This window comes from Caretta caretta, chromosome 1 (genome assembly GCF_965140235.1).
Source record: "Caretta caretta isolate rCarCar2 chromosome 1, rCarCar1.hap1, whole genome shotgun sequence".
Taxonomy (NCBI): domain Eukaryota; kingdom Metazoa; phylum Chordata; order Testudines; family Cheloniidae; genus Caretta; species Caretta caretta.
In genome coordinates, this window is record NC_134206.1 from 263,760,395 (window position 1) to 263,774,653 (window position 14,259).

Sequence of the window (14,259 nt, forward strand, 5' to 3'; positions counted from 1 at the left end):
ATATTTAGTATAGTGACCATTATCACAAAGTCCGGTTTATCTTTGTGGCAAGATAGGCTAGAGAGTCTAAGGGGACTGGCTGTGACTCCATGGTAAGACTAATGTAGTGATCCAGGAGTTCATGTTTGTTACTGGATTGGTGAAATCTGATTATAGAATATACCACCAGTTTGGGGTGTCTGCCCTGTTTCTGACACTCTGACCTTAGATTGGCGCTCACAGTTGCTATGCCTTTGTGCAGGATTGGCCTCCAAAACTACCTATGGACCATGGGATCTCAGGGGCCCAACAATTCCCAGAGGTCCCCCAATGGAAGCAGGATGAAGAGTGCAATAGTGAAGTGGGCACAGACGTATGGAAGGTGCCAAAGCCCCTGCGTTGACATTTTTCTGGATTTGCTACCTTGTTTAAGTGGCTCCATCATCCCCTTCCCCCAGCATTCATCCAAGATATCACTGAATGCAGGGAGCCAACATCTGAGTCTTAGTTCCGAGCCATAAAAAGGTTAATCAGTTACACTTAATCTGAACCCAAATTATGAATTTCCCCAGAAGTGGAAATTCTGTAAACTGCAAACATTAACATTTCCTCCTCTCTTTCTCTTCAGAAACACAATGTCAGGGGAAAGGAAAGCAAAAGTAGTGTTGGGGTGTCAAGGCTGATTCCCCACTCTGGCATTTCAAGTGCAGAAGGTGGGGGCCTGCAAGGATGCTAAAAATTAATATTGGCCACTCCAGGCTTATATTAAACTCCCAAGGTTACAGCTTTTCTCTGACCTTGGATGGGTAGGTGCTGCCAGGACCCAAGTGCAAAACCCCTTTGAGAACCCAGGAAGGCGCACTTGTGGGGTACCTCAAGCCCTTTCCCCTCCCTTCCGGGGAAGAGCAAAGAAAGAAAAACAAAGGAAATCAGCTGTTGCCACCAGCTAATTAAACAACATGTGCACAAACCTCTTAGGACACAAAATCCAATCCCGTTCTTAAAAAAGGTAAATTTTATTAAAAACAAAAAGAAAGAAAATACATCTGGAAACTCAGGCTATTGCAAGATTTTAAAAAAAACAACCACTTATAAGGATTAAGCATCAAGAATAACTTTCTTGAGGTCCAGCTTAAAGGTTACAAGCAAAACAAAAACATTTGGGGTTAGCACAGAGGAGTCCACAAGCCCTAAAGAAATAAAAAAAGAGATAAACCTAATCACGTCTTCCTAGATATTTCCTGATCTACTTACATATCTGGGGTTTCAAATGAGTAGTTTCTAGGTATGATACCAATGATTTTTCATATCTGGCCCCAAGCTTCTTAAAGCATAGTTACTTCCTGTCTGCCTCTCCTGAGAACAACCACAGACAGACAAACGGGAAGATTTTTCCCCAGTTTTAAAAAGTTCTAGCCTTCCCATTGGCTCTTTTGGTCAGGTGCCCACTCCCTTCCTTTTACCTGTACATCACAGGGAGACTTTTTAACCCTTTACAGGTAAAGCAAGTAATTTAACAGCTACTAAGAGGGATTTTATAGCTAACTGGCTGGCTGACCCCCCCCGCCTTTCATTTATCACATGGGCTTTGGCAGAGGAGAGGGTTGGAAACTCCCATGTTTTGGGGCGAGAGAGTCAGTCAACTTCTAATTTAGGAAGAAACAAAGCAACTGCTTATTCAGTTTGTTAAACACTGAAATGTCACATTCCTGCTGCCCTTTGCTTGAGGCTCATTCTATTTTGATTGGTGCTGTGGGAGCAGCAAGGCAGAAGGGCTCTTATTATTTTGCATCTCTTTCCCCATTCCTCCCCCCACCCGCACATTTTAGGTGTCCCAGCCCATGAAATCCATTCCTTAATAGGTCTAAGGGAGAGTGGTCACTTATGGAGGTCACTGACACCCCTGGAAGTGTGTGCCTGGGATTAAGTCTTTTAAAGGCACTCAGTGTTATTCAGGTTCTTATGACTTGTCTACATAGGGGGTGGGAGGTGTTATTCTGTGCTAATGCACATTAGTATGGATTAAAAATGCCTGTGTGTACACATTGCAACCCCATAAAGCACACCAACTCTCTATTTGGTGTGAATTCTGGTGTCCTCTTTTAAAGTGGACTAAGTTTGGTGTGAATTGCATTAGTTCAGTCTATTCATGTACACGTTGTTGCTATGAATTACTTTGGTAGTCCTCCAACTGCTATACCACACTGTTTTGCGGACATCGATGACTAGCTTTTCTGTTTACCTGCCTGGTTCCACTGCTACCATTTTTGGTGGATGTGAGCTAGAAGCATTTCCATTCTTCAGGCCCCACTTAGGGATGCCAACTTTCTGATTGCAGAAAATGGAAACCCTTGCCACGCCCCTTCACAGAGGCCATGCCCATGCTCACTCCACCCCCCCCCCCTTCTGTCACTCACTCTCCCCCATCCTTGCTCATTTTCACTGGGCTGGGGCAGGGGGTTTGGGTGTAGGAGGGGGTGAGGGCTTCGGCTAGGGGTGTGGGCTCTGGAGTAGGGCCAAGGGGTGCAGTAGTCAGTAGTGCTGACCGGAGCCGACAGGGTGCCTTTTTGACTGGGCATTCCAGTCAAAAACCAGATGCCTGGCAACTCTAGTCCCACCTTCCCTCACCAATGCCATTAGTTTTCACCCCTGAAAATATTTTCAAAATGGCTGCTGGACTAGCTGGGCAATGGACTTCTATCTCATACTGAATCCTTGGCCATCAGCTCTCTACAAACCCATCCCACAGGGGGCACATATCCATCTGCCAATTTCCTTCTCCCTTCCCACATCTCTCCAGCCTGGTGAGTGCCACCCTTGCCCTAACCCCATTCACATGCTCAAAATGGTAGCCATACGGTGCAAGCACAGCCGCATCCTTTTCCTCCCATAATGCAGCAGAATCAAATAATGATACTATATAGTTGTGTGGAATTCAAAAGTTTGAGATAGTTGTTATAGGAAAAAAAAGTTTGATTAATATTCACAGTTCACAAGTGGCAGACGTAGGCACAGACACTGCATGCCCATAAAGGCAGTAAGGCTACTGCTCCTGGCTGAGGAACATATGCCTTGTAACTGGGAGTTGTACTTTTGCCACTGCTCGTCATGCCAGGTCTGAGAATGATTCTCTCCCACTAGTCAATGCTGGTTTCTGAAGCCCAGAAACAGTGCAGCACTTTGTGAAGCTGCTCCAGGCACAGCTCAATGTCGTCCTCTTCCTCCTCCTCCTCCCGCAGCTGCTGCTTTAGCTGAAATCCAAAACCAAAGCCACTCACTGCCAAGAGCTCATATAAAGTCCACTCAGCCTCTGCGTATTGGTGGTAGAGCAGCACAACATACTGTTGCATCCATGCTGGCTGACAGCAATTCGAAAATGGCACTAACTTGCCCAGAAAGAGAGGAAGCATGGGAAGGAGAGAGCAGATTTATGGGATTTGTGGAATTTAACTCCAGTCCCAGAATACCACTCGCTTCCACTATGTATCCCACAATGCACTGCAAGAAAAATCCCAGCATGTGCACAGCTCAGCAACCAAGTGAGGACCATGGGATATGTAACACTACTCCCCATACTCTTCACAGAAATATTGTTATGATATGAACATGGCATAACTAAGATGTGTTTTATGCAAGATGGGTCACGTGAGGTACCATTGGAAAAGTTACGATTTACTGGATACGATGATCCTATTTGTATGCCCGTATCATTTCTGTATCTGAAGTTAGGAATATTGACTATATAACCATTACAAATGTGTTTGCACCTGAGGATTGCCTACCAGACAGAATCCAATCAGCCTGGAATGGGTCATTAGGGAGAACAATAGGACTTTGAAGATGCTAATCTCCCTCCTTCCTGAGAAGCTTCCTGGGATGCTGCTTTGACATTGCAGGGTCATGTGATCATGTCACCTGGTACTGAATTCCATCTTGGACTTCTGGTATTTTTCCACTGGGAGGAGGTGGGGAGAAATCAAAACAAAGGATTCCCACCATATGTAAATCGTATTTAAGGCTGGGGAATGAGTTAATCTTGGTTCTTCTCTATTCTCTCCCCGCCCAAGAAGAAAGACTTCTGAAAACACCTCAACAAACAAAGGGGGAGGGGGACAGGGGCTGAGTCCAGGCAAGAAAGATCTAGCCTGTGAAAGGAATTCCTGGAGATCGAAGCTGCAAGCAGTGCAGTTTACCTTCAAGAAACTTTGCAATCTGCCTAAAACAACACTTATGGTGAGAATTTGCTACTATTAACCAGTTACTTTAGTGTACTAAGCTTAGTTTTTGTGTTTTGTTTTATTTACTCAGTAATCTGCTTTGATCTGTTTGCTATCCCTTATAATCACTTAACATTTATCCTTCGTAGTTAATAAACTTGTTTTGTTTTCTAAAACTCAGTTTGTGCAATTCATAACGGGGAGGGGGAAAAGCTGTGCAAATCTTCCTCCACATTGAGGGAGGGAGCGAATTTCATGAGCATACACTGTACAGTTTTCTGGGCAGCGCAAGACAATATAATTTTGGGTTTGCACTCCAAAGGAGGTGTGTACTTGAGTGCTAGGCAATCCCCGAGCTGAGTCTTCCCACACAGAGTTGATCTCAGTGTCTGTGTGCCTTTGCAGCTTGGTGTGTCCCTACCTGTGTGCGCGCGTTAGAGGAAGCTTGAGGGCCTGGCACAGCAGGACTGGGTGAGGGAGCCAACGCTGGTTGAACGGACGGGCTCGTGGGACCCCAGTACATCAGGTGGCACCCTGGAAGGGGGGTCCAACCCATCACAGGATACACACCTGAAATGCCACATCCTTAATGAGTACCAAGACCCCACCATGTGTACACAATGATGCGAACTGAAAAAGGACACAGCTGTCCCATGGGTACACTATTAGCCAGCTTATACAGTGCATCAATTCAATGCAAACTAAACCCCTGTGTAGACAAGCCCGTATACTGCCCTTATCACTGTAGTATCTGAACACCTAAAGAATTTCTGTTTTAACCAGTGGATAACACTGATGTCTAGGGCACCAGGGGATGTTCGTAGTCACGTCCCACTGTAATAAAAAAAGTAATAAAATAGCTCAGATACATCAATGTACTCTAGCCCTAGGAACGCCAGCTTTCTGTGCAAGCAAATACAATAGACACAGGACTTGGAGGGTTAATGCCAAGGGCGCCATTTAGGGAGGGCAGAGGAGGGGCTTCAGCCCCCCCTCGCGTTTCGTACCCTATCTGGGAGCAACACTGCTTACTTCTCTCCCCCCCAGCCGGGAGTGAGACGCAAGCAGCTTGTGTCACTTACTCCTCTCCCCCACCCTCCCATCACCAGCCAGGAGCAATGTGGCTCACTCTTCTCCCCGCTCCCCTCCCTGGACTGGCTATTCCTTGCTCAGCCAATAGGAATGCAGAGGTGTGTTAGGGGGCTTATTCCTTCACCCACTTACTTCCCTGGTCCTTCTCGCATGAACAGAGAGCAAAAATACCCGAAGTCCAAAGGTGCAAACAATTCGATGTTTATTGGGGTGAACTTCCAGCAAGCATGATTTCCTTCCTTAGTGTCCCCCTTCCCATCTCTGACATCACAGAGCCTTACCTGTGTCCCTGTTCCTGTTCCCCCCCTTAGCAAAACATGATTCCAATTTCCCCACCCCCATTCCCTGTTTCCATTTCCCCCCACTTCCTGACTGACTGCAGACTATATAGTAAAACTTGAGTTCTGCTTAGCTATACCTTAAATTTCAGTAAAATGATTGGTTAACTAACCAGTCCTAACATATTGTAACAGGATTATTTAACCAATTATATCCCACCACCTTAATTAGTTTACACCCAGCAAAATTAATTGTACAGCAGACAGGAACAATCACAGAACCAGACACAGATTATACAGACAAACAATAGCAAAGTGGGAACTATAATGACAAAACAATACAGAAGTGAGGATTTCACATCCCAGCTATTGATAAGTGAGTTCTTGCCAGACAGAATGCTATCAAACTAAGTTTCCTTTTACATTTTCTAGGCACTTCCCTTTCTCTGGAGATGATAGGCATTATCAGGACAGGATTGTATTCCTAACAGCCCAATAGCACCTTATTTCCATGTGACTAGGTTGGAATGTGAGGATGTGACCGGTCGCTTCCCAGCTTATGGCTGCCTCTGCTGCCTAGCCAAAGGCCTTCACCTCAGAACAGGGCCTCAGACTGTCACAGTAAGAGAAGGCCCTTACACCGGCAGACAGTGATTTTGATTCTCTCTTTTATACCTCTGTAACTAGCCAAGTGATAAGGATACACCAAAATTCTTAGAGTATAGGCCTTCATAGACAGGCCTGAATATCTATATCCTAACAAGGTGTATCTGGCAGAGCGAATAGCAGGTCTGGGAGCTTCTGCAGCACTTTTTTCAAATTCATTTTCCTGAAACAAACAGGCTCAGGGGGAGTCATGGGGGTAAGGAAGCCCTGGGCTTAGGCTAGAAGATGCTTGCTGAAGATTTCATCATGATCTGCTATTCACCTTCACATGGTTACATGTTACAAACGCAGGAGCAAGCCCCTTGTGCGACACCAGTAGACACATGGCTACTCAGGACAGGGCTGCTCAGGAGGGGGAGGGGGCTGCTGTCCCAGGCACGTTCAGGAAATAACTATCCCCACAGACAGACAGACACCAGCTTTGGAAGTTTCAGGCTGCAGGAGCAGTGCTGGAGAATGACCATCTGAGATCGTTCCCTGCTGTCAAGAAACAAAAATGTGCTGTCACATCACAAATATTGTTTAAATTACACTTAAAATGTTCCCATTTTTCCCCAACTCTATATTCTGGGGGAATGGTAATACCCCAGCATGGCCATTTATTCTATGTGAGTCTTTCCTTTGTCTACAATGGGTTTGGGGTCAGGTTAACAGGTAGGGCCATATAGACTGTTACATAAATGCTTGTGCTGATTCCTCTGTGAATGCTCTGATTTTACCAAATCTCCCCAGGGTTGCATTTTTCTAGGACCTTTTTCCCAGAACAACTTTTGAGGAGCTGCTGCCCCTCAAGCAGCCATCTTGCTGCTTTCTGCTGTATCTCCTCTTCCAGCTGGTAAATATTCTTATCTCCTTTGTACTTACTGTTTAGTATTTCTGAGGGTGGCAGAGATCTCAGAAACTTGAGTACGATCAGTGAATTTCATGGAGGTGATGTTTAGTCTATCAAATCCTTACAGCAACACACTAGAAACCTCCTTCCAACTTAATCCTTTGTATTTATCATAATTATTTGTATAAACTCTTCAGTGAACATAAACCTAAGCCAATGTGAACAATTTGTAAGATTTGGCTGCCAAAATTTGTTTGTTATAGATCTATGCTTCTAACATCCATCATTTAATTATACTCTAGGTAGTGATTCTTTTTAAAGGTATAGACCAGGGGTCGGCAACCTTTCAGAAGTGGTGTGCCAAGTCTTCATTTATTCACTTTAATTTAAGGTTTCGCATGTCAGTAATACATTTTAACATTTTTTAGAAGGTCTCTCTCTATAAGTCTATATATTATATAACTAAACTATTGTCATATGTAAAGTAAACAAGGTTTTCAAAATGTTTAAGAAGCTTCATTGAAAATTAAATTAAAATGCTGATCTTATGCCGCCACTCAGCCCGCTGCCAGTCTGGGATCCCAGCCCTGCCCACATAGAGTGGGTACCTACCTTCTCCCTGGTTCTAGCCCATTCTCTTCCTCTCTCTCTGCATTGAGCTGAGGGTGGGAGTGCACTGAGCACAGGGCTGGGGGTGAAGGAGTAGGCTGGGGTGCAGGGTCTGGCCAGGAGCTAGAATGAGGGAGGGGGCTTAGGGTTGGGGCAGGAGGTTTGGGTGTGGAGTGCTTACCTGGGCAGCTCCCATTTGGTGCGAGGGCGCAGGTGGGAATGTGTGTGGGAGGGGTGCAGGAGCTCCCGTTTGGTGCTCAGGGTGGGGGTGGGAATGTGGGGGGTGCAAGAGTCAGGGCACAGGGTGTAGGGGGGCTGGGTGTGTGAGGAGGTGCAGGAGTCAGGGCTGGGGTCGTGGGGGGATGCAGGGGTCAGGGCAGGAGCCTGGGGTGTGTGGGGGGTGCAGGGGTAAGGGCAGAGGACTGTGTGTGGGGGCAGCACAGTGATCAGGGCAGAGGGCTGGGTGTGTGTGTGAGGGGGTGCAGAGATCAGGGCAGAGGGCTGGGGTGTGTGGGGGGGTGCAGGGGTCAGGGCAGGGGGGTGTGGGCTAGGGTCATGGGGGTGCTCCCAGTCCCCTGCCCAGAGTGGCTCACGGCAGGGGGCTGGAGTGGATATGCCCTGATTCCACCCCCCTTCCCCAAGGCCCCGTCCCCTCCTCTTCTCCACCTCCTCCCCGAGCAGTGAGCGCGCTGCGACTCTGCTTCTCCCCCTGCCCCGCAAGGGCCATCAGCTGACTGGCGGCAGGGAGGGAGAGGAGGTGGGGCAGGAACCCAGCATGCTGGGGGAAGAGGCGCGGGAGCGGGGAGCTTGCCTGCCCTGCAGCAACAGCCAGCAGGACCAAGCTTCTTCACCCTGCTCCCGCGGGGGGAGGGGGGGGGGAGGGGCAGGATTTTTAATGGCTCGCTGCTGCCTGCCGGGGTCCACAGCGGGCTGAGCAGGGCCGGGGGCTGGGACCCGGCAGGCAGCAGCGTGCCACTAAAAATCAGCTCCCATGCCGTTTTTGGCACGCATGCCATAGGTTGCCAACCCCTGGTATAGACCTTAGTGTTGATAAAAAAAATTATTTAAATAAATAGATTGGGCTACTTTGGGGCTAGTTTTTAAGTGACTGTGGACTAGATGCAGTAGAAAATAGCCCCAGGAATCAAGGTTAAAGTTGCCCCCCCTCCCCCCTCAAAATCTGAAATGGCGCCCCTGGTTAATGCCCAAAAGTGAAAGTCAGAAGATCTGTGTGACCTGATACAAAGTCACCACAACCAAAATTCTCTAATGTGCATACCCAAGGTTAGGCATCTGAATCTATATTTAGCCATCTAACATTTTCAGTGGTGCGGAGTTCCCACAGCTCATATTGGCGCAGCAGGAGTTATAGATGCACAGCAACATTGAAAATCAAGCCACTTAGGTGCCTAATTGTGCACTGCTTTGCCTAATTTTAGGTACCCAAGTTTGAAAGTTTTGGCCCTGGGCATTTATCACTCTCTGGTGCAGCTTCCCATCAGTAAAACGTGGAGAATATTTACCTCAGAGCGGTATTTGTGATGTTTAGTTCATTAATCTCTGAGGAGCACTCTGGAATGCTTGGATGAAGCCATTGGATTGTTTAGGATCATAGAAGATTAGCGTTGGAAGAGACCTCAGGAGACCAAGGCAAAAAAAGGATTAAGTACTTCAGCTTTTTCCTCATCTTCTGTCACTAGGTTGCCTCCCCCATTCAGTAAGGCTCCCACACTTTCTCTGACCACCTTCTTGTTGCTAACATACCTGTAGATACCCTTCTTGTCACCCTTCACATCCCCTACTAGTTGCAACTCCAATTGTGCTTTGGCCTTCCTGATTACACCCCTGGATGCTTGAGCAATATTTTTATACTCCTCCCTAGTCATCTGTCCAAGTTTACACTTCTTGTAAACTTCCTTTTTGTGTTTAAGCTCACCAAAGATTTCTCTGTTAAGCCAAGCTGGTTGCCTGCCATATTTGCTATTATTTCTGCACACCGGGATGGTTTGTTCCTGTGCCCTCAAAAAGGCGTCTTTAAAATACAGTCAGCTCTCTTGGACTCCTTTCCCCCTCAGATTAGCCTCCCGGGGGATCCTTCCCATCAGTCCCTGAGGGAGTCAAAGTCTGCATTTCTGAAGTCCAGAGTCCATATTCTGCTGCTCTCCTTTCTTCCTTTTGTCAGAATCCTGAACTTGACCATCTCATGGTCACTGCTGCCCAGGTTGCCACCCATTTCTACTTCCCCTACCAATTCTTCCCTGTTTGTGAGTAGTAGGTCAAGAGGAGCATGGCCCCTAGTTGGTTCCTCCAGAACGTGCACCAGGAAGTTGTCCCCAACACACTCCAACAACTTCCTGGATTGTTTGTGCACGGCTGTATTGCTCTCCCAGCAGATGTCAGGGTGATTGAAATCCCCCATGAGAACCAGGGCCTGTGATCTGGAAACTTCTGTTAGTTGTCCAAAGAAAGCCTCGTCTACCTCCTTCTCCTGGTCTGGTGGTCTATACTGGATGCCCACCACGACATCATCCTTGTTGCTCTCGCCTCTAAACTTAACCCAAAAAGACTCTCAACAGGCTTTTCTCCAGTTTCATACTGGAGCTCTGAGCAATCATACTGCTCTCTTACATACAGTGCAACTCCTCCAACTTTTCCCCCCTACCTGTCCTTCCTGAACAGTTTATACCCATCCATGACAGTGCTCCAGTCATGTGAGTTACCCCTCCCAGTCTCTGTTATTTCAATCATATCATAGTTCCTTGACTGTGCCAGGACTTCCAATTCTTCCTGGCTTGTTTCCCAGGCTTCTTGCATTCATGTACAGGCACCTAAGATAAATCATGGAGCAGGTCCTCAAGGAATCCATTTTGAAGCACTTAGAGGAAAGGAAAGTGATCAGGAAGAGTTAGCATGGACTCACCAAGAGCAAGTCATGCCTGACTAACCTAATTGCCTTCTATGCTGAGATAACTGGCTTTGTGGATGAGGGGAAAGCAGTGGACGTCTTATTCCTTGACTTTAGCAAAGCTTTTGATACGGTCTCCCACAGTATTCTTGCCAGCAAGTTAAAGAAGTATGGGCTGGATGAATGGACTATAAGGTGGATAGAAAGCTGGCTAGATCATCAGGCTCAAGGGGTAGTGATCAATGGCTCCATGTCTAGTTGGCAGCCGGTATCAAGCGGAGTGCCCCAAGGGTCAGTCCTGGGGCCGGTTTTATTCAATATCTTCATTAATGATCTGGAGGATGGCATGGATTGCACCCTCAGCAAGTTTGCAGATGACACTAAACTGGGAGGAGTGGTAGATATGCTGGAGGGTAGGGATAGGATACAGAGGTGTAGTAGTAAGATTTTATGTTTGTATTAATATAATTTAGAATGAAGGATAAAGAATAATAATGTAGCATGTATTAAATGTATTGGTGTATGATTTGATCATATCCTGCCAGCCACCCTTTTCGAACAACAGAAAGGAACGGCCTAATGGGCCATTGGTAGAAATACATCAGCCAGAATCTGTGTCTGGACTGATTTCAAGGCAGACACAGACCTTTGAAGGTCACCAATTTGTTGTATGTTTAGCATTTTAAAGTAAGTAAAAGAATGCAATGATTGTCTTTCTTTTTCACTGCAATTTGATGTTCCTGTTCAAATTGTTCTGTGTAAATTAATTCTGTTTTGTGTGTGAATGAGGAATGTACATGTTAAGAGATAAATGTGAAGGCCATCACTGAACCAGATGTATGAGGGAGGAACCAGAGACAAACGCAAGAGCACCAGGAGGCTGCAACATGCTTCTATTGAAGTGTTAGAGGAGGGCAGATAGACGACTCTAAAGATGAGACAGGCACCTATCAATGGGGACAAGATAACTGTGATAAAGAAAACAAGCACTCGTCAAACAACAATTGATTACAGCAGGACGGAGCAAAACTCATTGCCCAGTGAAGGAAAATCACTATATAAACCGGGTGCCTTGCCATGAAACTTTGGGTTCGTCCTGCCAAGACTTCGCTGGAGCATCGTGTCACGACCAATGGAATCCGGCTCCTCCCTACCACTGATCAACCTAGCTGGCCACTAGGTTGATCCGGACTGGTAACTATAACATCGACGGGCGGGACAGTGTGCATGGTGTGTGTATGTGTGACTGAAAAGCATATGCTAACTGCTATATTCTCAATAAATGTGACGTGTTGCCTTCTCCCCTATAAAAGATCTCGTGTGCTTTATATAAGCATAACAGAGGGACCTAGACAAATTAGAGGATTGGGCCAAAAGAAAGCTGATGAGGTTCAACAAGGACAAGTGCAGAGTCCTGCACTTAGGATGAAAGAATCCCATGCACCGCTACAGACTAGGGACCAAATGGCTAGGCAGCAGTTCTGCAGAGAAGGACCTAGGGGTTACAGTGGACAAGAAGCTGGATATGAGTCAACAGTGTGCCCTTGTTGCCAAGAAGGCTATTGGCATTTTGGGCTGTATAAGTAGCAGCATTGCCAGCAGATCGAGGGACGTGATCATTCCCCTCTATTCGGCATTGGTGAGGCCTCATCTGGAGTACTGTGTCCAGTTTTGGGCCCCACACTACAAGAAGGATGTGGAAAAATTGGAAAGAGTCCAGCGGAGGGCAAGAAAAATTATTAGGGGGCTGGAGCACATGATTTATAAGGAGAGGCTGAGGGAACTGGAATTATTTAGTCTGCAGAAAAGAAGAATGAGGGGGGATTTGATAGTTGCTTTCAACTACCTGAAAGTGGGTTCCAAAGAGGATGGATCTAGACTGTTCTCAGTGGTAGCTGATGACAGAACAAGGAGTAATGGTCTCAAGTTGCACTGGGGGAGGTTTAGGTTGGATATTAGGAAAAACTTTTTCACTAGGAGGGTGGTGAAGCACTAGAATGCGTTACCTAGGGAGGTGGTGATATCTCCTTCCTTAGAGGTTTTTAAGGTCAGGCTTGACAAAGCCCTGGCTGGGATGATTTAATTGGGCATTGGTCCCACTTTGAGCAGGGGGTTGGACTAGATGACCTCCTGAGGTCCCTTTGAACCCTGATATTTTATGATTCTATGATAACTAGCCGATTGCCCTACTTTCTCAGTATGAATTGGGAGGCCTCTCCTGTTGCACCCTCCTCCTTGTGTTTCCTCCCGGTATCCCACTTCTCCACTTACCTCATGGCTTAGGTACCCATCCACTGCAGTAGGAGTACAAACCATTATATATTTTCCTCTTGTAACCTCAGACTCTGTTCAGATTCTTAGGGGACAACTGAGTGTTGCTGATTGCTGTGGAGGGAGGACCTAGAATTAATCAGAATGTTGTTCTTAATAAGGTTGAAATGATTGAATAAATTAGATTTAATTATTTAAAAACCACACCACACATTGAACTTGGCCTGACTTGTCACTCTGGTACAAATGCTGCTTAACGATGGTAAATTCTTACTCACAAACACAGAGCTAAACTGTCAGCACAATTTGGGGATTAGGAAGACCCTCGGGTATATTGGCAGGGTCTCCAGAGCATTGGTGGGATATTGCCCTTTTGGATCAGGGAGATGAGGCTGGGCTATGAGATTCTCTCTCTCTGATACACACACACACACACTCTTACTCCTCCCACACCCCCGTTTTTCCCCTCAGTACGCCCCCTATTAGTAAAAAATACAACTTTTACAGAAACTCCTTGTGACTTTTTATTTCTGCCGGTGGGTCTGAGAGCATTGTTTGTGCCTTTATAATAGCAGCTTTGCAGCCGCACTCTCCTCTCTGCCCAGCCTATCTAATCTGGGGATGAAGAAGAGAGGCAGGAATAGGGGACAGAGTAGTAGCCGTGTTAGTCTGTATCCGCAAAAAGAAAAGGAGGACTTGTAGCACCTTAGAGACTAACAAATTATAGACTCATGAAAGCTTATGCTCAAATAAATTTGTTAGTCTCTAAGATGCCACAAGTCCTCCTTTTCTTTTTGAGGAATAGGGGACCAAATGTTACAGATGGTGGAAGGATTAGTTAAACCTAGCACTTCATGAGAAGCAGCTAGGCTGTAATGGGCGGATAGGAGGTGAGGCTGCATTTCTACTGGGCTCCAATCACCCTTTGACATCTACTACAACTGAAAAGGAGTACTTGTGGCACCTTAGAGACTAGTCTCTAAGGTGCCACAAGTACTCCTTTTCTTTTTGTGAATACAGACTAACACGGCTGTTACTCTGAAACCTACTACAACTGGTCACTTATGTATATTCAGCCTTTGATCTCTGTGATCCTGGTGAGTTCAGTGAGTCCTGGAACTTTATATTTCCCTTTCCTCATTCTTAATTACTAAAGACATTTTCATGCAAACAAGAAACTTGCTCCTTAACAGCTCATCTTTATCTCCTCCCACTGCTTATTCTCCAGCAGAAGGCATGATCCTGTTTATTGTAGAGATACATTGTGATAATGTCACATGCAGTGGACTGTGACTCCCAACCATGGAGAATAAGCAGCAGATAATTTAAAAATGGGAGATTATGTTTTCATGCAAATGACACTTGGAAGTAATCAGGGATGAAAAGTACCTACAATTTGAGACAGGCAGG